General features: G+C 37.3%; 1 protein-coding gene across 2 annotated transcripts in view; it reads right to left on the reverse strand.

Moving 5' to 3' along the window:
- LOC118145584 (uncharacterized) overlaps positions 1-23,949 on the reverse strand; it is a 440,827-nt gene that overhangs the window by 340,519 nt on the left and 76,359 nt on the right. For both annotated transcript variants that reach the window (XM_078339361.1, XM_078339362.1), the window contains exon 3: positions 3,038-3,086. The gene's annotated coding sequence lies outside the window, so the exon portion shown is untranslated. The remainder of the gene's footprint in view (positions 1-3,037; positions 3,087-23,949) is intronic.

Here is a 23,949-nt window from a genome sequence, read left to right on the forward strand (position 1 = left end):
TGTTGAGAATATCGATTTCCATTTGGACTCATCAAGCTTGAAGTTCATGTAGGCTAAGTGAAAATGACAGGTACATAGTGAAATGAATCTGGAGCTCAGAAACTGACTTGAACTGGGTATACAAGCTGAAACATTACGGTTAGACCCAGGATATGAATGAAAGAGCACAACATTTACAAAAGAAGATCTGAAGATGAATCTTTGAGGAATGCCACGTCATAGAAGGATGACAGAAAACAGTCAGTGAAGAAAAAGATGGAGTAATCTTTCAGGTGTATGGGGAACCGGAGGTTAGCTGCCACATCAGCCAAAGAAAGTGAGAGTTCAAAAGAGAGTATCTCATACTGTCAAATATCAGAGGGGTCAAAGTAATACAGGTATTGGATATTTTCCATTGCATTTAATATTAGGACATCATCAGCAATATCCATCCTAATAATTTGAATCAATGACAGAGAAAAAAATAGACTACAATGAATTGAGGAACAAACGAAGGATTGAAAAAACAGAGTTGGGGGCCGTGGTGGCTCCGGCCAGTTGTCCTGGCGCTTGAGGAGGCAAGGCTATGAGTTCAAGGCCAACCTGAGCAACATAACAAGCTGTCATTGATTAACAAAGGAAAAACATAGAGCTGGCAAGGACCCAGATACATCATTGAAGAGTAATATGTTGCTATGGAGAAAGAAACACTGATTGGAGGGAGGGTTTTCCCTTCCCTTAGCACTAATAAAGATTAAGTGGATGATTGATGGTACAAGGATCCAGAGCCTCCTGCACTAGAGCATATATGTTTGGTAAAATTTACTACTTTCCCAGAGACTGGCATCAGAGAAATATCTAAGATTATACTGTAATACCAACTAGGCACACGGTTACACAGTGCTTGTTCCCTGCTTATTCAAAAAGAAACATTTTTACACATAAGAACATATCTAAAATTTTGACAACAAAAAAAATTTTTGCTATAATGTCTGACTGTTAGAATATATTGCATAATATTTACGAGTAAACATAACTTTAGTAAAATACACTTAGGCCATATTAGAAAATGTTTATAATAAAGTCTCTCCCTCGTATCTGAAATTCTTCACCGGACTGTTGCAAGCTATGTTATTTCTTCCATCTTTTATTTTAAATGTAGTAAGTTTAATTATCAATATTTCTAGTTATTATTCCCTTGCTTCTTAGCCTTCTGTAACTGATTACTAATGTCTACAATTATGTCCCACTGGCTAAAGTAACTCTCTTTTATTTCTCATGCTAATACCTATGCTTAGATCTTTAGTGTTCACAAAAAATATAATAAACACATTTAATTCACTCAACAACTCAATGAGGTAGTGTGGTACATTGAATTATTGTTTCCATTAATTTTTCTCCTTCCAGTAGGCAAAGTACAATGTATCACCAACCTCAGACTTTCTGTTTGACCATGTGACTTACCTGCAACAGTGGAGAGTGTGTACAGGTGTCAGTTGCCGATTGTGAGCAGAGGTTTTCAGAAGCAGTGCCCCAAAGCTTTGCTTGCCCTCCTGAGAACAGCATGCCCAATAGGGAGCCCTCCTTCCACCCATGTTCCAGAAAGAGACAGTACTTGGTATAGAGCCAAGCCCTGCCAATCTCAGATGAGCCCAGCCCAGTCACTGCCAGTTCACAGACATGCAATAGCAGAAGTCCTCTTTGCCACAGTAAAAAGCTGTCTGATGTAGATATATATTTAAACAGGAAAAAAATGTCTCCCAGAGTTTAGAGGAATTAGTAGATCACCACTTCCTAACTGCATAACAAAAATTCAGATATTCTGAACATTAGACAAATTCTTTTTACCTAACATCACAGTGACTTCTTAACTAAAGAAGCTTAATTTCTTGAAGATGTTATTCATATTTATACACAGCAGGCATTTGCCTTTGAAAAGCTTTCTGTCTCCCCAAATCCACCAGGAGTAGAAAATCTTTCTCCATTTACTATTCCACAAATACATTTACCTCTTGCGGCATGTAAACGCTCTACTTTCTCCATGCCTTTGTTTCACGTATATGAAATACCTCTTATTTCTTCTATCAGTTGTTTTCTAGCTAGTGAAAACAACTGATTTATTTATTTTAATATAATTAATGTGATCATAGCAGTAGTTATTAAAGAGTCAACAATTTTGGATTTCATAGTGTCAATATTTCTATACCCAGATATCTGGTTCTTCTTAAATTGAGCTTGGAAAATACCTTTCTAACATTAAACTGAAAGTCTTGTTATGTACTAGAAGACCTGGAGTTTAGGACCATCATATCATGTTGATCAAGAAAATGTCCATGAAAGTAAAAAGCAAGAAAATATAACATTACAGGCTCAAAAATACCAGGCCAACTAAGACACCAGAGTGGCCTAGGATCACAAGATAATTATCACAGTCAAATAATCAGTCATTCGTTTACTTAGTCATTCATTTAATCCATCAAACATGTGCATTAGTTAATTTGAGCTGCCATAACAAAATGCCATAAATTGGGTGGCTTCAACAAGAACAATTCATTTTCTGACACTTCTAGAGACTGTGAATCCAGGGTGTCAGCATGGTTGAATTATGGCAAAGGCTCTTCCCGACTTGCAGACAGCCACTTTCTCACTGTGTTTGCACATGGCAGAGAGAGAGTTTTCATATAGAGGGAGAGACAGTGTGCAATCTCTCTGACATCTCTGCTTATAAGTGAATTCATCCCATCATGAGGATTCATTAAACCTAATTGTCTCTCAAAGAGCTCATCTCCTAAGACCATCACATTGGGGTTAGAACTTCAAAATATCAATGGGGAAGGGGCACACAATTCACTTCATAGCAAACACATATTGATCATTCATGTGCAGGATACTTTGCTAGGCACTGGGAGTACATTGGTAAAAGAGAATATCATATTCCCTGCTCTCATGGAGCTGTTAGCCTAGTGGAGGGAACCTAGAAAATAAAATAATACAGCTCCAAAGTGGTAGTCTAGGGAAAATGTAGAGATTATGGGAACACATAAAAGAGGTATCTTACCCAGATATCCAGAGTCAGGGAAGAAGACTTCCATGAAAGTGTCATGAAGCTGAAAACGACAGAATGAATATGGGTCAGCCAGGTGAAGGGGGCAGGAGCAAGGGCTGCATACAGGCAGAAGAAAATGGCAAAAGTTCATCCTCCAGTCAAGACAGAACTAAGTGCAATCAAGGTTATGAAATGTGGAGTAAGTGATGAGCACTTTTTCTTTTAATTACACGTTTTGATAGGACAGGCAGGTGAGAGATGTTGCAGAGAGTGAGGACCAGATCGTTTAAGACTTTGTAAGCGCCACTTTACATATGAAGACCAAACTGAAAACATTTTTAATGGCCTGGAGAAGAAAGATTTTGTAAAACCCATCCCATAGAGTGCCAAGGAGAATTTATGTATGAAGGTAATGGAGAATGCAATATATACACACACACACATATATATGTACAAAGTTTATAAAGATCATTCATTTTGAAATTTTGTATTGATATTATAGCATTATAATTTTCTCTTTAATTAGTAATCATATTTGAATTCAACATTGTGTAACCGAAGCACACGTACCTGACCATGTGTGTAACAGAACAGGCAAAAATATCAACAAAATTCTCCATTATAGCTACTAGTATCTTTAATGCCGCAATCAGACTGTTCTTCATTTACTGGGTCATTTTAGAACATTTATGTGGATAAATCTGGAAACCATCATTCTCAGTAAACTGACACAAGAACTGAAAACCAAACACTGCATGTTATCATCACTCATAGGTGGGTGTTGAATGATTAGAACACATGGACACAGGGAGGGAAGCATCACACACTGCAGTCAGTTGGGGGGCTATGTGAGGGACAGTGGTGGATAGGGAGGGATAATGAGGGGAGAAATACCAGATATAGGTGATGGGGGGATGATGGCAGCAAACCACCTTGCCATGTATGTACCTATGCAACAATCCTGCATGATCTGCATATGTACCCCAGAACCTCAAGTACAATTTAAAAAGAAGAAAGAAAAAAGAAAATGCGGTACATATATGCTATGGAATACTATGCAGCCATAAAAACAAATGAGTTCATGTCCTTTGCAAGGACATGGACGAAACTGGAAACCTCTTCTCAGCAAACTAATACAGAAAAAGGAAACCAAACACTGCATGTTCTCACTCATAATTGAGAGTTGAACAATTAGAACACATGGACACAGGAAAGAGTACATCACAGACCGGGGGACTGTTGGAGATAGGGGCAAAGGCAGGGAGAGCATTAGGACAAATACCTAATGAATACAGGCCTTAAAATCTAGATGACAAGTTGATGGGTAGAACAAACCACCATGACACATGTATACCTATGTAACAAACCTTCACATTTTGCACATGTATCCCAGAACTTAAAGTATAATAAATAAATATAAAAATAAAAATTTTGTGGAAAAAAAAATCTTACAGAAAATCTACTGTGAACCTCGCACAATGAAGCCATAATCATCCTGTGAATAATAGAAACATCCCTGGCCTCATGTAGCTTACATTACAGGAGGAGAAGACAGAGCAACAGTAAACATGATAAATAAGTAAATTGTATAGTACCTTTGAAAGTGATGCATGCTTTGGAGGATAGAAATAGAAGTATCTGGATTTGAAGTAGGTAAAAGTAGTCTTATATAGAAAATAAAGTTTGAACAAAACTTGGGAGGGAAGTCGCCATGCACATATCTGAAGAACACACGGCAGAAAAAAGAATATTCCAGGTATTCTTTCCAGGAATCAGTGCAAAGATCTTAACCAGAGGATACGTCTGATGTGATCAAAGTACTAGAAGAAGGATGATGTGGCTAGATTGCCATGAATGAGAAGTACAGCAGAAGGTAGGTAAAGACCAATCACAGAGAGGGCGTCATCTCAGGGAGCATTCTGTACTAGAAGAAGGGGGATGTGGCTGGATTGCCATGAATGAGAAGTACAGCAGAAGGTAAAATCCAATTACAGAGAGGGCGTCATCTCAGGGTCTGTACTAGAAGAAGGGGGATGTGGCTGGATTGCCATGAATGAGAAGTGCAGCAGAAGGTAAAGTCCAATTACAGAGAGGGCGTCATCTCAGGGTCTGTACTAGAAGAAGGGGGATGTGGCTAGATTGCCATGAATGAGAAGTACAGCAGAAGGTAAAGTCCAATTACAGAGAGGGCGTCATCTCAGGGAGCGTTCTGTACTAGAAGAAGGGGGATGTGGCTGGATTGTCATGAATGAGAAGTGCAGCAGAAGGTAAAGTCCAATTACAGAGAGGGCGTCATCTCAGGGTCTGTACTAGAAGAAGGGGGATGTGGCTGGATTGCCATGAATGAGAAGTGCAGCAGAAGGTAAAATCCAATTACAGAGAGGGCGTCATCTCAGGGTCTGTACTAGAAGAAGGGGGATGTGGCTGGATTGCCATGAATGTGAAGTACAGCAGAAGGTAAAGTCCAATCGCAGAGAGGGCGTCATCTCAGTGAGCGTTCTGTAGGCTACTTGAAAAGCTGAGTCTTTCACCGTGAATGAATGCAAAGATACTGGAAGGTCTTCAAGTAGAGGAGTGGTATGATCTGATTTACAGTTAAAATTTGTCACTTTAGTTACTATGGTAGGTAGAGTAACGAAACTTCCAAGATGTGTACATCCCAATCCCTGGGATCTGTGACTATATTACCTTACATGGCAAAAGGGAATTTACAGGTGTGATTAAGGTTAAGGGCCCTGAGATGGATTATCTGAGTGATCCCAAGCTGATCACTTGAGTGAGGAAGGTGGAAAGTGGGAGAGGGAGACCCAAGACTTAGTCAGAGAGATGAAACCTATGAAGGATTCTCTCTGCCATTGCTGGCTATAAAGACGGTGGCAAAGGAATGTGGTGGCCTCTAAAAGCAGGGAACGACACTTAGTTTACCGCTAATGAGACAATGGAGACCTTAGTTTTAGAACCACAAGGAACTGAATTGTCAACAATAAGAATGAAAAGGAAACAGGTGCTCCCCTAGCATCTCCAGGAAATAACACAGCCTGCCAATATCTTCGTTTTAGTCCAACAAGACCCGTTTCAGACGTCTGATTTGTAGAACTGTATAGTAATAAATTTGCACTGTTTTAAGCCACTCAGTCTGTGGTGATTTGTAACAGCAGCAACAGAAAACACTTAAATAATACAGTTACCGAGCAGAGAAAATGTTATGGACGGTGAGGAGGAAGGAGGAAAGGGAAAGAAGGGTTGGAAGCTTTGTAGTAATCAGGTAAGGATAAAGGTCGTAGCCATGAATACAAAAGCAGACCCAATTCTAGCTGTCTTCTGAAGGCAGAGCCAACACGATTCCTGGCAGACTAGACATAGAGCATAAGGATATGTCAAAGATGGCTTTGAGATTTTTGACCTGAGTAATTGAAAAGATAGTATTTCCACTCATTAAGATGGAAAAGACTATGGGAGAAACAGGATTGTGGGAGAGGTCAAGAGAACAGTTTGGAGTGGATACTCTAGAGTAAGGAGTTGAATATGCAGTATGGGTTCATGAGAGAGTTCTGAGATGGTAATATAAACGTGAATGCCAGCGGCACATAGATTGCTGTTAAGTCATAGATTAGATGAACTCATGGAATAAGTGTAGATAGGTCTCTCCTTGGCTAAACATTTTTCTATGAAAACATTTAATTTAAATATATGTATATCTAGTAAAGTAGTCAATAATATGCTTTCAGAAATTTTCCTTTCAGATCACTTCCTTTCAGGTAGGAGAAACACAGGACCCATAAGAGCATGTGGAGTTGTGGAAGGAGGATGCTTAGGACAGATGAGAGAGACACTGGAAGGATCCAGAATGAAGAAACTCAACAAACAAAAATAAACTGTGCTTGCCGGGCAGTTCTGCCTGATTTTTTCCCTCACTGATTAAGTAAAAAATAACAATTAAATTTCTGACAGCATTCCATACTGGAAACTGAAGTATGCTCAACACATTTGTACCTCTGTCATTGCTTAATTTGTCTTTGGAGAAAAAAAGCTCCGTCAGTTAAACAAACCTGTGGTTTCATCAAATGCTACAATCCCTTGAGAAAGACACTGGTAGCAGGTAAACCTGCAATAGGAGAGCCACTCGGAAACAGGAATGAACAGAGTCAGATGTCTATTCTTTCCCCACCGCAAAAATGCCCAACCAGAATGCTTGGCAAGTACCACAGACAACTGTACTGTGTTCTGTCTGCATCATTTCATTTAATTCCTTGCAACAATCCCTGGAGGTGGCTTTGTAATCACAGGTGAGAAAATTAAATTTTGGAGTAATTAAGAAACTTGTCCAGGGTCATTCTCAGACCTAGAGAATATCAGAGTCAGAAGTCCATTGAAAGTCAACCGTTCTAAAGCTCACTCTCTTACCTGTGTGTTATGTTGAAACTAGACAGTCCCAGGCTTCCACTTTAGTATATTCCTGGAACCTGCCCAATTTTTCCTGGTTGCTGGAGTCAGTAGTACTTACTCTATGCCCATTTTATTTTATAGTTAATGTCTCACATACCCTACTTTTCTTATTCCTAGTTCTGTTTTTCCTTTATGAGAATAACCCTATTTGTGGCTCCCTTTTCCTTGTAAGATTAAAAGCATAGTTCTTAATATGCTATTCAAATTCTTTGCTTTATATCTCCAGCCTGACAGTATCATAAGTCCTTCTCGCCTTGCATCTTGTGTTCCAGCCACACTAACTGAAATGCACATCCCAGAATATGCCCTAAGCATGTGACCACTCTGCCATGAATACCACCCTCTCCACTCCAACAGGCATACACATCACCCTTGAAAAATTAATATTTGGGATTAAAACAGTATAATAATATTCTCCTCATAATTCCTTCTCTCTACAAATAAGACACATTTACTGAGTTTTTGCTCTATGCCACACACTATTCTAAGCACCCTGAAAACTTTGATAGAGGTTATGTCTGTTCTCAAGAAACTACAATGTATCTTGAATACAGCCACATAAACAAAATTTATATATAATTTTAAAAATAATACTGCAGCCTGGAAAATTTTAAGAATACACTCAATAATCCTCTCTGCTCTCTAGCCTTTCTTATTTTATCATATTAACATTTTCTGCTAATGTATCTAACATAATATTCATTGTTTCAAATTATGAGATTCCTTTCTAATACACTTAAGATGACATTAGAACTGTTTTAAAATATACATCTAGGCATTTGTTTATTTAGCAAATTGTATTTCCTTTTATGAAAGAATATTCTTTATATGAACAAAATAAAAGAGCGAATATAAAAATAAATACAAGAATATAATGGATATAACTATAGTTAGAAAGATATTCATTAAATTTGAAAACTAGAAACATTAGTCTCTATAAAACAAAATGTTATTATGGGCCAATATACATAAGTTGGGTTCTTGGCTAGCCTTTAAATACTCTCAAGCATTAATCCAGAACTATTGAGTGTAATTAACTCTTTCTCATCAAAATGGCCTGTAAATGGCAGCAAATGAAAATGTAGGGAAGCAGTAAACCTTTGGAGTTGATAAATTGCTAAATCTTTCACAGCTGTATTTTTGTAGGAAATTAAACTCTAAAGATTAGTCGTTACAATTATTTAGCTGTAGCTATTTTATTGTATCATACTGGCAATGTGTTTTGCTTATATTTGGATACATATCTTTTATAGGAGATATGTTTACTGCGTTCTTTATTTTCACATTTCTGTAGTCACAAACTATATGCTATATATGCATATTCTACATTTTCATATATCTCTAACCTATGTCAGTATTCTACATATATTGTATTTTATATGCATTTCATATATTTAAATTTAATGTTAGAAAAAGCCGTAGCTCAGAAAAATTTGTAAACTTCCCCAAGACTTCAGAGCTAACAACTTAGCAGAGCTGGGATCCTGTCCTCAGGTTTATATATTGCCAAATGATTCTTTGATCCTAAGGAGAAGCATGAAAAAGTAAACGAATTCACCAAGAATTAGCCGGTTATTTAATGTTGCAACCATGATCAGAAACCTAGTTTCTTAAAATGGTTAATATTCTATTTTTAATACTAATATGTGGATAAAAAGTTAACTCAGTTGTTAGGATTCTGTTTTCTACTACATAGCTCATAAAGCTATCATAAAACCTCCTCTCATAATGAAAAATTAAAATGCTGAAGAAAATGTGACACTGAAAAAAAATAATACAGATTCAGATAATACAAAGTTAAGGTAAATCCCAAGTGCCAGAGTAAAACAGAAATGAGAGCCATCTCGGTAAACATGGACTAATGTTAAGGTTGGTATCAGACTTGAAGATCAGTGAACAGGGCGTGAGGTTGTAACAGCCACACAGAAAAAATACATGTGACTTTGGGCTTGGTCAACCACAGAACTGGAACTGAAACACTGCATCCAGCTAGGGCCTCAAAAGGCTGTGCAGCCATGAAAAAATCCGAGAACTTTTTTTTTTTTTTTTTTTTGAGACGGAGTTTCGCTCTTGTTACCCAGGCTGGAGTGCAATGGCGCGATCTCGGCTCACTGCAACCTCCGCCTCCTGGGTTCAGGCAATTCTCCTGCTCAGCCTCCCGAGTAGCTGGGATTACAGGCACGCGCCACCATGCCCAGCTAATTTTTTGTATTTTTAGTAGAGACGGGGTTTCACCATGTTGACCAGGATGGTCTCGATCTCTTGACCTCGTGATCCACCCGCCTCGGCCTCCCAAAGTGCTGGGATTACAGGCGTGAGCCACCGCACCCGGCCCAAGAACATTTTTTAAAAGTAACTTTTCTGGGGCTTCTGGTGCAGAAAAATCAATCTTCTGTGAGAAATTACAACTCCAAGCAAACCCATATATACCAATGTATGTCAGACTCCCAAGGTAAGGAATATGACTTAAAAATTGGTCTAGGACCAAAGAACCACCCAAAGGCCTAGAAGAAACAAATTCAAAATATTGTGTTAGGCCACTTCAACAGCATGGACATATGAAACCCCTGAAGTATAAAAAGCAACCCTCCCCAAAACGGAGCTTTAAATAAACATTCTTCTATAATGTGGACATCAGTATGAGAAAGGCATAAAATACAAGCAACAAGAGAACTGGGATGTTGAGAAGCAGAACCAATAGTCTTATCTGGAAGGAACTATGGAAAAATATGTGAAAAGTGTTGTAAGTGATGGAAAGGAAAACGTGGTGAATAAAAATCAACACTAGGGCTGAGCTTGGTGGGTCATGCCTGTAACCTGTAATCCCAGCACTCTGGGAGGCCAAGGCAGGTGGATCACTTGAGGTCAGGAGTCAAAGATCAGCTTGGCCAACATGGTGAAACCCCGTGTCTACTAAAAATACACACACACACACAAATTAGCCCGGAATGGTGGTGGGTGCCTGTAGTCCCAGCTACTCCAGTGGCTAAAGCAGGAGAGCCCCTTGAACCAGGGAGGTGGAGGTTGCAGTGAACCGAGATCCACCACTGCACTCCAGCCTGGGCAACAGAGTGAGAATCCATCTAAAAAAAAAAAGAAACCTAGAAGAAAAATCATCTACTTTGGGTAAGTTACAAATAGAACCTCTTAAATATTAAAATAAATGCAACAATTTACAGCAGAGTCTCAATTAATGAATTGAACAGGCAATGAGTAATGACCTAAAGAAAACCTGAATAATTTTAAGATACAGCTCAGGAAATTGCCTAAAAGAGAGAAAAATCAGATTTAAAAGATCCATCAGATGAAAGAATTAGCGGTTCTAACATGTGTTTAATGAGAGTTTCAGTGAGATAAAGTGTGTACAGGAAGTAATACTTGGAAGGGTGTCGGATGTCATCAGATTCAATACCTGGAATGGCTTCTGATTACAGCAATATGGATTAGCATAATTTGGATTAATAAGTACCAAAGAAGAAAGCTAACAACAAAACAGGACAAAACCCATTTAAAAATTATCTCAAAAGCAGAGTAAGTACTAGTGAACAGCAAATTAGGTAAAGGGAGAAGTTCTGAAATTCTGAGAATAAACCCTGCATTTAGAAATTCTTTCTCCTGCGGTACTTGGCACAGACTAAGCAGAACTTTTGATATGCTCTCAGGACTTCGAGCACAATAGCTGCCGTCTAGATACTGGCAGGGACAGAGCGTCAACCACTTCTCTTACGGAGGAAAACACGCTGGAGTCAGCAAACACTAAGTATAAGCCGGACATTTCCCAGCTTTGGGAAAATAAGTTTCTGACTGTCCCAGAAATTCTCACTCTGATTTTGGCTTAAGGTGGTTCTAGATTGCCAGTACATCAAATGCCAGTATAAGAAAAGGAAAATCTTTCTGGAAAAGGAAAGCTTTATCCTAGTATGCAAATTGTTACTACAACATTTTTTCAAATATAATTTCAATGCAGTATTAAAGATAAAGATTGAAAGAGATAAGGGAATTGGTATAGAAACCAGCAGAAATGAGAAAGAGAAAGAAGACACTTTCTCCATGTTGCCCAGGCTGGTCTTGAACTCCTGGGCTCAAGTGACCCTCCTGCCTTGGCCTCTCAAAGTATTGGGATTACAGGTGTAAACCACTACAACTGGGCCCCCTGTATTGCTTCCTTTTTAAAAAAATGAAGTAAATGTGACAGACCAGCTTGTGGGTACATGAATATTTTATATTACTCTCTATACATTTCTATACTTTAGCATTTTATAATTTTTTAAAGAAGCATTTAATGTTTCAGAAAAAAGTATAATTATAGTCAAAGCATGGGAAGTCTTTTCTGTCTTATGTATATCTGTATCTAAGATGATATTACATGCAGAAGTTTTTACTTTGGATAATTCGTTAGTATTTCAGTTTCATGCATTATCTTTTTGAAACAGCTAAAAGATAATTATACCTCCAAAATAACTGCAAACATCGAACTGGTTTCTCTATAGCACTGTTTTACTTCCCTCAATATAGTTAAATAATTCTTGATTTAAAATTCTTTTTATAAAATTACATTAAATGTACTATGGCATCTCTGTAAGGTTTATAGAATGAAAAAAATGCATGCTATGTATTTCTTCATTGCAAAAATAGAACTGTGATTTAAATATGAATTTCAACTTAGAACATTAGTAATTAACTGATTTTACTCTGTTTTGTAAGTATTTCATTCACTAATCACTGTGAGAGCTGAGGAACATTACAACCCTGTAGGAAATAAAAAGACATGGGTGTCACTTAAGGTTAATCATAGACCATGGCTTGCACTTTAATCTGTCATTGGTTTTGTAGAGATTTAAAACTTTTCCATCAAAAATACTTAATGGCACTAATTTTAGGTGAAACATTTAGTCATTTCATAAATTGCTTTTCTGATCTTTACTGCTATGCTTTATTTACCAAAACCTAAAATCAATACTATGGACACCAGGGATGGTTTTTTTGTCAGATATGTGTAGTCCTGAGAACCCTGGTTTAAGGATGATGTAGGTATTATTTTCTTTCTTCTAGCATTTCCTTACAGATATGCAACACTTATTGGTCAAATGCATATAGTATGTCTTGCTTCAAGTTTTAGAAATCCTATTTTTCTCCCTCCTGTGCAATGTGCTCATATGCAGTCACAAGACTCTTGGTGACTAAGACATGCAAAACTGGCAGCTGTTTTTGCTTCTTACCACTATAACTGTCCCAGCCCTGGTATTATACAGATTACAGTTTGGGAAAGAAGCAATAAAATGATATACATTCTAATAAATGTTAAAATTTCAATATTTAAATATAATTAAAATTATTGAAATAAAATCTTTCTTGATGAATGAGATCATCCATAATCTCTATATCTTTTATCCACAAGTTCAAGCAACAGGACAAGAGCAGGAACAAGCTCATTTTGAGGGCTTATTTTGTTGTGTGTGGGAAGTTCCATGGCCAGCTTCTGTGTTCACTTTCCTCTGCCTGTGGGTAAATTGTGTTACACGGGCTGAGGTGTTGGAGAAGAGGTCATTACATCTTCAGGTCATTTACCCTCATAGGTATCTGTGGAAATGTTTGTCCTCCTCTCTGGGTTTAAACATTCACAGATTGTAGCAGCAATGCCCCTCATTTCCATAAGTGTCCTTCAGACTTGGGAGAACCTCCATGTATTTTTCCCTCACCCTAGAGTTCTGAGACAAATTCTAGTGCTTATTCTGTTTCTCTGGACCATGAACATATCTCTGATACCATTTGTTTTCCCTATCTGCTAGATACCCCATACAGGCATTCCCTATATCTAGAAATTAGACCAAAAACTCCTATACATTATTAATATAATCTATTAATTACAGATAACATTTATTAGACCAAAACTCCTATAATTTATTAATATATGATCATATATAAATATTGATATATAATTATACATTAATAGAAGTTATAGGGGTTTTTGGTCTATTTTCTGGAAATAGAGACTGTCTATATGGGGTATCTAGCCGGAAAAAATATATAATTCAGGCAAAAATTGGATAAATGTCTTGAAAATGTACTTCAAAAAGAATATTCAAATGAAGCCTGTGAATATATGTTCAATATTTAGTTATCAGGAAAATGCAAGTTAAAATCACAATGAGACACCATTACATATTTAGTGCCATCTATTTTAAAATTGAAAAAATTATTATATATGTAAATCATCTAGCCTTTCATTTGTTGTTGTCGAACATTAGCTCTTGTTTTTTAACTTTTATTTTGGGTTCCAGGGTACATGTGCAGATTTGTTATATGGGTAAATCGCTTGTTGTGGGGGTGTGGTATACAGATTATTTTGTAACCCTGGTAACAAACATAGTACCCAATAGGTAATAATAAGCATAATACCTAATAGATGGTTTTTTGAGCCTCACCCTGCTCCCACTCTCCACCCTCATGTTGACCCTGTATGTTTCCTTCTTTTTGTCCACATACACTAGATAATTAGCTTCCTCTTATAAGTGAGAACATGAGGTATTTGGTTTTCTGTTCCTGTGTTAGATCACTTAGGATAATAGCCTCCAGCTCTCTCGGTGTTGCTACAAAGGATATGATCTCATTATTTATTATGGCTGTGTAGTATTCCACAGTGTATAGGCTTCTTTATCCAGTCTAGCATTGATGGACAGTTAGGTTGCTTTCAGGTCATTGCTATTGTGTCAGTGCTGCAATGAACATATGTGGGCATGTGTCTTTATGGTAGAATGATTTATATTCCATTAGATATATATCCAGTAATGAGATTGCTAGATCAAATGGTGATTGTGTCTTAAGTTCTTCCAGAAATTTCCAAACTGCTTTCCACAGGCAGAACTAATTTACATTCCCACTGGTAGTGTCATGTTTCTTTTCTCTACAACCTCATCAGCATCTGCTATTATTTTACTTTTTAGTAGTAGCCCTTCTGACTGGTGTGAGATGGTATCTTGTGAGTTTTATTTGCATTTATTTCTCTGATTAGTGATGTTGACCATTTTTTTCCTGTGATTGTTAGCCACCTAAATGTCTTCTTTTGAGAAATGTCTCTTCATGTCCTTTACCCAATTTTAATGGGATTGGTTGCTTTTTGCTTATGAATCTGTTTAAGCTCCTTAAAGATGCTGAATATTAGACCTTTGTAGAATACATAGTTTGTAAGTATTTACTCCCATTATGCAGGTTGTCTGTTTACTCTGTCAATAGTTTATTTTGCTGAACTGAGCTCTTCAGTTGAATTAGGTCCCATTTGTCAATTTTTTTGTTGTAATTGGTTTTGACATCTTCATCATAAAATCCTTGACCAGTCATACATCCAAAATGGTATGTTCTAGGCTATCTTCCAGGGTTTTCATAGTTTTAGATTTTACATTTAAGTCTTTAATCCACCTCATATTGATTTTTGTAGACTGTGTAAGGAAGGGGCCAAGTTTTGATCTTCTACAAATGATTAGCCAGTTATCCTACTACCATTTATTGAAAGGGAGTTCTTTCCCATTGCTTGTTTTTGTCGACTTTGTCAAAGATGAGATAGTTGAAGGTATGTGGCATTATTTCTGGGCTCTCTGTTCTGCTCCATTGATATATGTGTCTGTTTTTGTACTAGTACCACACTCTTTTGGTGCTGCAGTCTTTTAGCATAGTTTGAAGCCAGGGGATGCCTACAGCTTTGTTCTTTTTGCTTAGGATTGCATTGGTTATTTGAGCTTTTTTTGCTATTGTTGTTTCATATGAACTTCACAATTTTTTTTTTCAGATTCTGAAAAGAATGTCATTGTAGTTTGATAGAAATAGCATTGAATCTGTAAACTGCTTTGGGCAGTATGGCCATTTTAATGATATTGAATCTTCTTCTCCACGAGCATGAAATGTTTTTCCATTTGTTTGCATCATATCTGATTTCTCTGAACAGTGCTTTTTAAATATCATTGTAAAAATCTTTCACTTCGTTGATTAGCTGTCTTTCTAGGTATTTTATTCTTTTGGTGGCCATTGTGAATGCAATTGCATTCTTGATTTGGCTCTCAGTTTGGATGTTGTTGTTGTATAGGAATGCTACTGATTTTGGTTCATTGATTTTGTATCCCGTAACTTTGCTGAAGTTGTTTATCAGATCAAGGAGATTTTGAACAGAGACTATGGGTAATTTCTAGGTAAAGAATCATATGGTCTACAAACATAGTTTTACTTTCTCTTTTCCTATCTGGAAGTCTTTTATTTCTTTTTCTTGCCTGATCACTCTAGCTAGGACTTCCAGTGCTATGTTGATCAAGAGTGATGAAAGAGGGCACCCTTGTCTAGTTTTCAAGGCTAATGCATCCAACTTTTGCTCATTCAGTATGATGTTGGTTGTGGGTTCATCATAGATGGCTCCTATTATTTTGAAGTGTGTCCCTTCAATGCCTGCTGTGTTGAGGGCTTTTAGTATGAGGGTGTATTTAACTTTATCACAAGATTTTTCTGCATCTATTGAGATAATCATGTAGTTTTTGTTTTTAGTTCTCTTTATGTGATGAATCACATTTATTGGTTTGCATATGTTGAAGCAGCCTTGCATCCCTGAGATAAAGCCTACTTGATCATGGTGAATTAGCTTTTTGATGTGCTGATGAATTCGATTTGCTAGTATTTTGTTAAGGATTTTTGCATCCATGTTCATCAAGGATTTTGGCAAATATCGCTCTGATCTTTGACAAAGTTGACAAAAAAGCGATGGGAAAAGGACTCTCTATTCAATAACTGGTGCTGAGATAAATGGCTAGCCCTATGCAGAAGATTGAAACTGGACCCCTTACACTATATATTCAAGATGGATTAAAGATGTAAATGTAAAACCTAAAAATATAAATACCCTGGAAGTTAACCTAGGCCTCACTTTTATAGGTGAAAATACAAGTTAGCACTACTACTGTTAAACTTTTGCAAAATATGAATTATGTGCAAATATATGCATAAACCATAACCCTGTAATTTTTATTTATGTATCTATTCAGGTATCTACCCATCAAAGCAGATGTATAAGAATGACTAGGTCTGTATTATCCACAATACCTTAAATTTCCATCATGAGGATAATGGATAAATAACTGTAGAGCATTCATGAAATAAAATGCTATAGACCAATGATCTTCAAAGTGTGGTCCCTGGGCCAACAGCATCAGTACTATCTGAGAACTTGTTAGAACTGCAAATTCATGGGCCCACTCCAGATCCACTGGTTTGGAGATTCTGGTTTGAAGAGCTGGGGAGCGGGGAATGGGCTCTAGATTTCTCTGTTTAACAAAACTTCCAATTGATTCTGATTCATACTTAGGTGGATAAGCACTGCTTTATATGCAAAAATGAACATATTAAAAAAAATCTGCTCTCTCATACCATGAATAAATCTGTGGTTAGAGTCTTAGAGGAAATATAAGAGAGATTCTGGTATAATTTTCTGTTTGATGCTGGTTACAAGAAGTGTACTTTGGAATAGGATCCAAGATGGCCGACCACTAACAGCTCGGGATTGTAGCTCCCAGTGAAAGGTCAGAGAACGAGACGACGCCACACCTTTAGACGAATTTTCGTCACTCACCGATCAGCCGATTCCCAGTGGAGGAGCCCCACGGGTCGCCAGCACGGCTCTTGTGGCCGCCACAGCGGTTTTGCCGGCGTCTCGGCGCAGCAGCTCTTCATGCAGAGCCAACGGGACTGCTTCCCCTACTGACCAGAGTACGGAGCTCCGGGAAGTCAGAGCCGCTTGTTGCAGACTCAAGAGGGAAGCCAGACCAAAGGTTCCCGGGCAGAAGAGCACCATCAGTCTTATCACTGCTATTTAGGCCGCCACAGTGGGTTGCTCGGATCCCAGCACTGGGAATCAATAACGTCGACTCAGAAACCTAATTAGAAAGGCGGTTCATCTACAATGAAGGGAAAAAAAACAGCCTAAGAAGGCCGAGTATACTCAAAATCAGAACCCATCAGCAACGGAACAAGCCCTGATGGAAAAGGACTCATCAGCAACGGAACAAGCCCTGATGGAAAAGGACTCATCAGTAACTGAACAAGCCCTGATGGAAAAGGACTCATCAGTAACGGAACAAGCCCTGATGGAAAAGGACTCATCAGCAACGGAACAAGCCCTGATGGAAAAGGACTCATCAGTAACGGAACAAGCCCTGATGGAAAAGGACTCATCAGTAACAGAACAAGCCCTGATGGAAAAGGACTGTGTTCCATTATCTGAAGTAGGCTTTAAAAGGTGGATGATAAGAAACTTCTGGGAGTTAAAGGAACTTGTTCTAACCCAATGTAAAGAAACTAAGAACTTGGAAAAAAGGTTAGATGAAATGTTGAAAAGAATAGACAATATAGAGCGGAATACAAATGAACTTACGGAGTTGAAAAACACAACACGAGAACTTAGTGAAATATGTACAAGCTTAAACAGAAGAAAGGATATCAGAGGTCAAAGACCAACTTAATGAAACAAAATGACAAGAATAGAGAAAAAAGGATAAAAAGGAATGAGCAAAGTCTCCAAGCAATATGGGACTATGTGAAAAGACCTAATATGTGCTTGATTGGTGTACCTGAATGTGAAGGAGAGAATGAATTCAAGCTGGAAAATACTCTCCAGGACATTATCCAGGAAAATTTTCCTAATTTAGCAAAGCAGGACACTATTCAACCCCAGGCAATACAGAGAACACCACAAAGATATTCCTCAAGAAGACCAACCCCAAGGCACATAATCGTTAGATTCACCAAGATCGAAACGAAGGAGAAAATATTAAGGGCAGCCAGAGAGAAAGATCAAGTTACCCATAAAGGTAAGTCTATTAGGCCTACAGCAGATCTCTCAACGGAAACCCAACAAGCTAGAAGAGAGTGGGGGCCAATATTCAATATACTTAATCAACAGAACTTTCAGCCCAGAATTTCATATCCTGCCAATTTAAGCTTTACATGTGAAGAAAAAATAAAATATTTTAGGAACAAGCAAGTACTCAGAGATTTTATTACCACCCGGCCTGCTTTACAAGAACTTCTAAAAGAAGCATTATACACAGAAAGGAACAACCAGTATGACCCTTTCTAAAAATACACCAAAAAGTAAAGAGCATTAACATAAAGAAGAATTTTCATCAACAAAAGGATAAAATAGCCAGTTAATATCAAATGGCAGCAACCCTAAATTTAAATCGACCAAATCTCCCAATCAAAAGATACAGACAAAATCTAATGGTATATCCAAAGATATACATAGACTCAAAATAAAGGGTTGGAAAAAAAAAAGTACCAACCAAATGGAGATGAAAAATAAATAAATAAAAATCAGGAGTTGCAATTTTCACATTTGACAAAATAGATTTCAAAGCCACAAGGATACAAGGGTAAAAGGATTAATGTAATAATAAGAGATCTTAACACCCAGATACATAAGACCCATAATGAGATTTAGATTCAACGAGACAGAAAATTGATAACGATATCCGGGACTGGAACTAAGATCCAGAACAAATAAACTCAATAGAGCTCTCCATTTTAAACACACAAAATATACATTATCCACAAAATCTAACAATATATCTACAGATATACAAAGATTCAAAACAAGGGGATGGAAACTCACCAACCAAATGGAGAGCAAAAATAAATAAAAAGCAGGAGTTGCAATTCTCACACTTAATAAAATAGATTTCAAAGCTACAAGGATGCAAGGGTAAAAGGATTAATGTAACAATAAGAGATCTTAACACCCAGATACATAAGACCCATAATGAGACTCAAATTCAACGAGACAAAAAATTGACAATGATATCCAGGACTTGAACTCAGAGCCTGAACAAATAAACACAATAGAGGTCTCCATTTTAAACACATAAAATATGCATTAACCACTTTAAACATTCAAAATATTGATCGGCCATTATTGAAACCCATTTTAGGAATGAAGTAATATTCCTTTTCCCCCTTTTTTCCCCCCTTCTTTTTCTCTTTTTCCCTCAAAAAAAAAAAAAAAGAAAGAAAGAAAGAAATTAAGGTCCCCCTGGAATAAAAAAAAAAAAATACCTTAGACTGGGTCATTTATTTTATTTTGTTTATTTATTTTTTAAGACCGAGTCTCACTCTGTTGCCCATACTGGAGTGCAGTGGTGCAGTCCTGGCTCACTGCAACCTCCGCCTCCCGAGTTCAAGAAAAAAAAAAAAAAAAAAAAGAAGTGTACTTTGACCAAAATTTATAAATATATTCACACATAATTTGTATATTTTATATTTGTATGATATGGAAATAATGTAAAATCATAATGTACTTTAATCAAACTCAGTTGCTTTATTATTGTACACTAATAATGTATAGTTATAAACCCTCTTTAAGGATATTATGTGCTCCATGAAGGATAAAATTTGTTTAAAAAAAAAAAAAGACTACTTCAAGAAAATATATCCAGTCAACCAATTATATGGGGATATCAGCAGCCCTTTCCTTATTTTCCCACATATCTGCTTTTCTTCTCTCAAGGATTAAACCCCACCCTCCCAACTAGAGTTTCAATATTTCTCCTATTTCCAGAATAAAGCAAACTAGAGAAAAGAACTAAAGCCTGGCCAACATGGTGAAACCCCATTTCTCCAAAAATACAAAAATTAGCCAGGCATGATGGTGGGTGCCTGTAATCCCAGCTATGATGCTGAGGCAGGAGAAGAGCTTGGAACCAGGAGCTGAGATCCTGCCATTGCACTCCAGACTGGGTAACAGAGTGAGACTCCATCTTAAAACTAACAAACAAACAAAACAAAACTATACAGTACAAAAGCAACTTTAAGCTCAGTAAGATTTAGATTCAAGTCACTTTCCCACATACATAGAATGCAAGTAGAATGAAACTTCCAAGTTTACCACAAACCAATCGTTAATCCTTATCAGACAACCAGTGATACCCCAGGCCTCAGGACTCATCCCTGAGTTTCAGGGTTTTGAATCTGCTTTCCTCTACCCTAGAGCAAAGCCACTGCTAACCAACGACTTTTAGGTCGTGCTTTTCAGATTTATGCTCTTACTCAGATAATGAGGTCCCTTTGCCTAAGATCAGTGCTCATGTTGACATGTTATGCTGTAATTCTTATTGTTTAGCTTTGGCTTGGGCTCCTTTTACACATGCTTTTTCTTGCAACTTCCTTAGTATTTCACACCTACCCTAAGACTATGACGTTTTTGCCAGGCCCTAGAAAATAAAACACTGCCAGAAATTCTCATCCCAGGGCAGGGAGCTATTTACCTGTTTTTCAAATTTTGCCAAAAACAATCTTCCTGGAATTCTGAATATCTTCTGATTGCCTTCTCACAAATCATTACAGTCCTGTTGGAGCATCTTGATACATTTTGGCTTCCTGCTATTAATAATATACCTGAGAAATGAATTTGGGGTTAGAATACTCCAGGGACCAAATTATATCTATTGTCAGCCAAGCCTAACTTACTTAATCTGTCTACACTAAGAGTCTAGCAATATGCCCCAATCTTGATCTGTTTCATCTTTTTATCACCCAGCACTTATGCCCTGCTAATTCTCTTTGAAATGTCATTGGCGTTATCTACATATTTTCTTTCTCTGAGACGGAATATCAGACATATGAGAGGACTCTGAATTATGAAGAGATACACAGTGCAGTTCTGAACATACTGCAGATTAAGCAAACATGCTGAGTCAATAATAGCGTCCACAAGGCTTGCTTTTTTGCATTTATCTTAAAGGAAACTAATTTTGTAAACAGCTGCAGTAAAGTGTTTGTAAAATAGTTTACTTTGAATTTCTCTAAATTTGAATTACATTATCCTGTGATCTGAAAAAAAAAAATTCAAAATCTTTCATCTCTTCCAAAACACATCTATGGATTAATCCCAAAATACACGAGAGTGTGGAGCAAGAACGTGGAGACATGGGAACTCTCATATATTTGGTAGCTGGAAGGAATTTAAAATGATACAGCTGTGTTGGAAAACAGTTTGATAGTTCCTCAAAAAGATTAACACGGAGTTACTGTAAGGTACAACAATTCTGCTTAAAAAATATGTTTACACAAAACCTTGTGTATAAATGCTCATAGAAGAATTATTCATGACATCTAAAAAGTGGAAATAACCCAAATGTCTATCAACTGGCGAATGGCAAATAAAATGTGGCATATCCATGCAATGGGACCAACACCATCGATAAACCTCGAAAACATCACACTAAGTACAAGAGGCCACGTATTCTATGATTCTATTTGTAGAACATGCTCACAAGAAGCATACTCACAGAGATAGAGCACAGAGTTATGGTTGCCTAGGGAGGATGGTGAGGGAAAAGGTGAGTGACTGATAATGGGCACAAGGTTCCTTTTGGGGTGGATAAAAATGATCTGGAATAAAATAGCAGTTTTGTTTAACAACCTTGTAAATATACCCAAACCACTAAATTTTGTACTTTAAAGGTTAAATTTTATACATGTGAATTTTATCTCAAAAGAAAAAACAGAATAGGTCTAGAATGCAATATAATAAAAAAAAAATTGGAAATGTCATTAAAAAATTCACTGGATTAGAGAATGTTAAAATTAGATATAAATTGAGCCTTACAGCCTTAAATCAAAGTGTGCTAGACTTTTATATTTTTTTATTTCTTTATGATCATATTGTTTTCTGAAATCTCAAATTAGTTGCAACTTTCTAGAGATTTTCAAGGATTTCTAGACTCTTTCTTCTGACATATAATTTAAAATTTTAAAGACAAATGTGGTACTACTTGTTCCTACTATATTTCATCTTAGTAAATTTGAGCTATTGCTTTAATCCATAAAAGGATATTACCTAAATTCATCAATTCTCAAAGCTGAAAAAATGTATAATAGTGTAATCCAACCCTCCCCCCTCCCCGCCTTTCTTTAAGGGACAGGGAGAATGAGGCCTGTATATATTAACTGAGCTACTTTCCACCATATAAGATTAGTGACTCCACTGAGATTATGTTGTAGGAAGTTTTCCATTAACTCATATTGATTTAATATTCTATCCTTTAGAGACTAGAGCTCTTTCCTGCATTTTGCAACGTTAACATTTGATAAGTGTATGTCTTAATCCATTTTTATTGTTGCTTATAACAGAATACCTGAAACTGAATAATTTATTTAAAAAAGAAACCTATTTCGTACAGTTACGGGGACTGAGACATCCAAGGTGGAGAGGCTGCCTCTGCTGGGAGCCTTCTTGCTGAATGGGACTCTACAGTGTCCAGAGGCTGCACAGAATATTATGTGGCGTGGGAGATGGGCATGCTAATATGCCAGCTCTGGTCTTTCTCTTTTTATAAAGCCTGCAGCTGCACTCTCATAATAACACTTTAACCTATTAACCTTTTAATCCATTAATCTATGAGTGGATTAATCCATTCATGAGGGAAAAATCCTGATGATCCAATCATCTCTTAAAGGCCCCACCTTTCTATACGGCCACCTTTCCATATCTTTGTACATTTAGGGATTAAGTTTCAAGTGAATTTTGGAGAAACTATTCAAACCATAGTAGCATATATTACATGCATTATACTCTAATTCTAGTTTTTAATTAAATATGATGATTAGGCCAAATATACCAGAATGGGGCCAGGGTGCATGCTCTGCATCTCTTTCCCTGATGCTCTCCCTCTCAATTATTTTTCTCCAGCCATACACTGGACTTCCTGTTTACCTTCTAGGACCTAGGCATTTTCTGCCTTAGAGACTTTACATTTCATATTCCCTCCTTCTGGGAAATGCTTTGGATAGAGCTGCGCATGGTGTGTTACATCACGTCATTTATATGCCTAGTCAGAGGACTCTGCTGACCATACTAGCTCTCAATGACTTTCCATCCCAATCCCAGCTCCCTTCCTTTCCATCCCCTCACAATAGTTTTCTTCAGAGATCTCATTACCTAAAGGTTTTTTTTTTTTACTATTTTTCTATATTGCTTTTCTCTCTCACTAGAACATAAGTGCCACTAAGAGAAGCTGAAGTATTTCACCTGTTTTTTTTTTCTAGTTATTAAAGGTATCAGTGACTTTATTTTTTTTGTTTGTTTGTTTGTTTTTTGCTTTTTTTATTGCATTTTAGGTTTTGGGGTACATTTGCAGAGCATGCAATACAGTTGCATAGGTACACACAGGGCAGTGTGTTTTGTTTGCTTTCTCCCCTTCACCCACATTTGGTATTTCTCCCCTGGCAATCCCTCCCCACCTCCCCCTCCCACTGGCCCTCCCCTTTTCCCCCCTATGGACCCCAGTGTTTAGTACTCCCCTCTCTGTGTCCATGTGTTCTCATTTTTCATCACCCGCCTATGAGTGAGAATATGCGGTGTTTCATTTTCTGTTCTTGTGTCAGTTTGCTGAGAATGATTCACCTGTTTACCTCTGTCTCCAGCACTTAGAATAGTGCCTGACCCCTTT

Source organism: Callithrix jacchus, chromosome 10 (genome assembly GCF_049354715.1).
Source record: "Callithrix jacchus isolate 240 chromosome 10, calJac240_pri, whole genome shotgun sequence".
NCBI classification, from domain to species: Eukaryota; Metazoa; Chordata; class Mammalia; order Primates; family Cebidae; genus Callithrix; species Callithrix jacchus.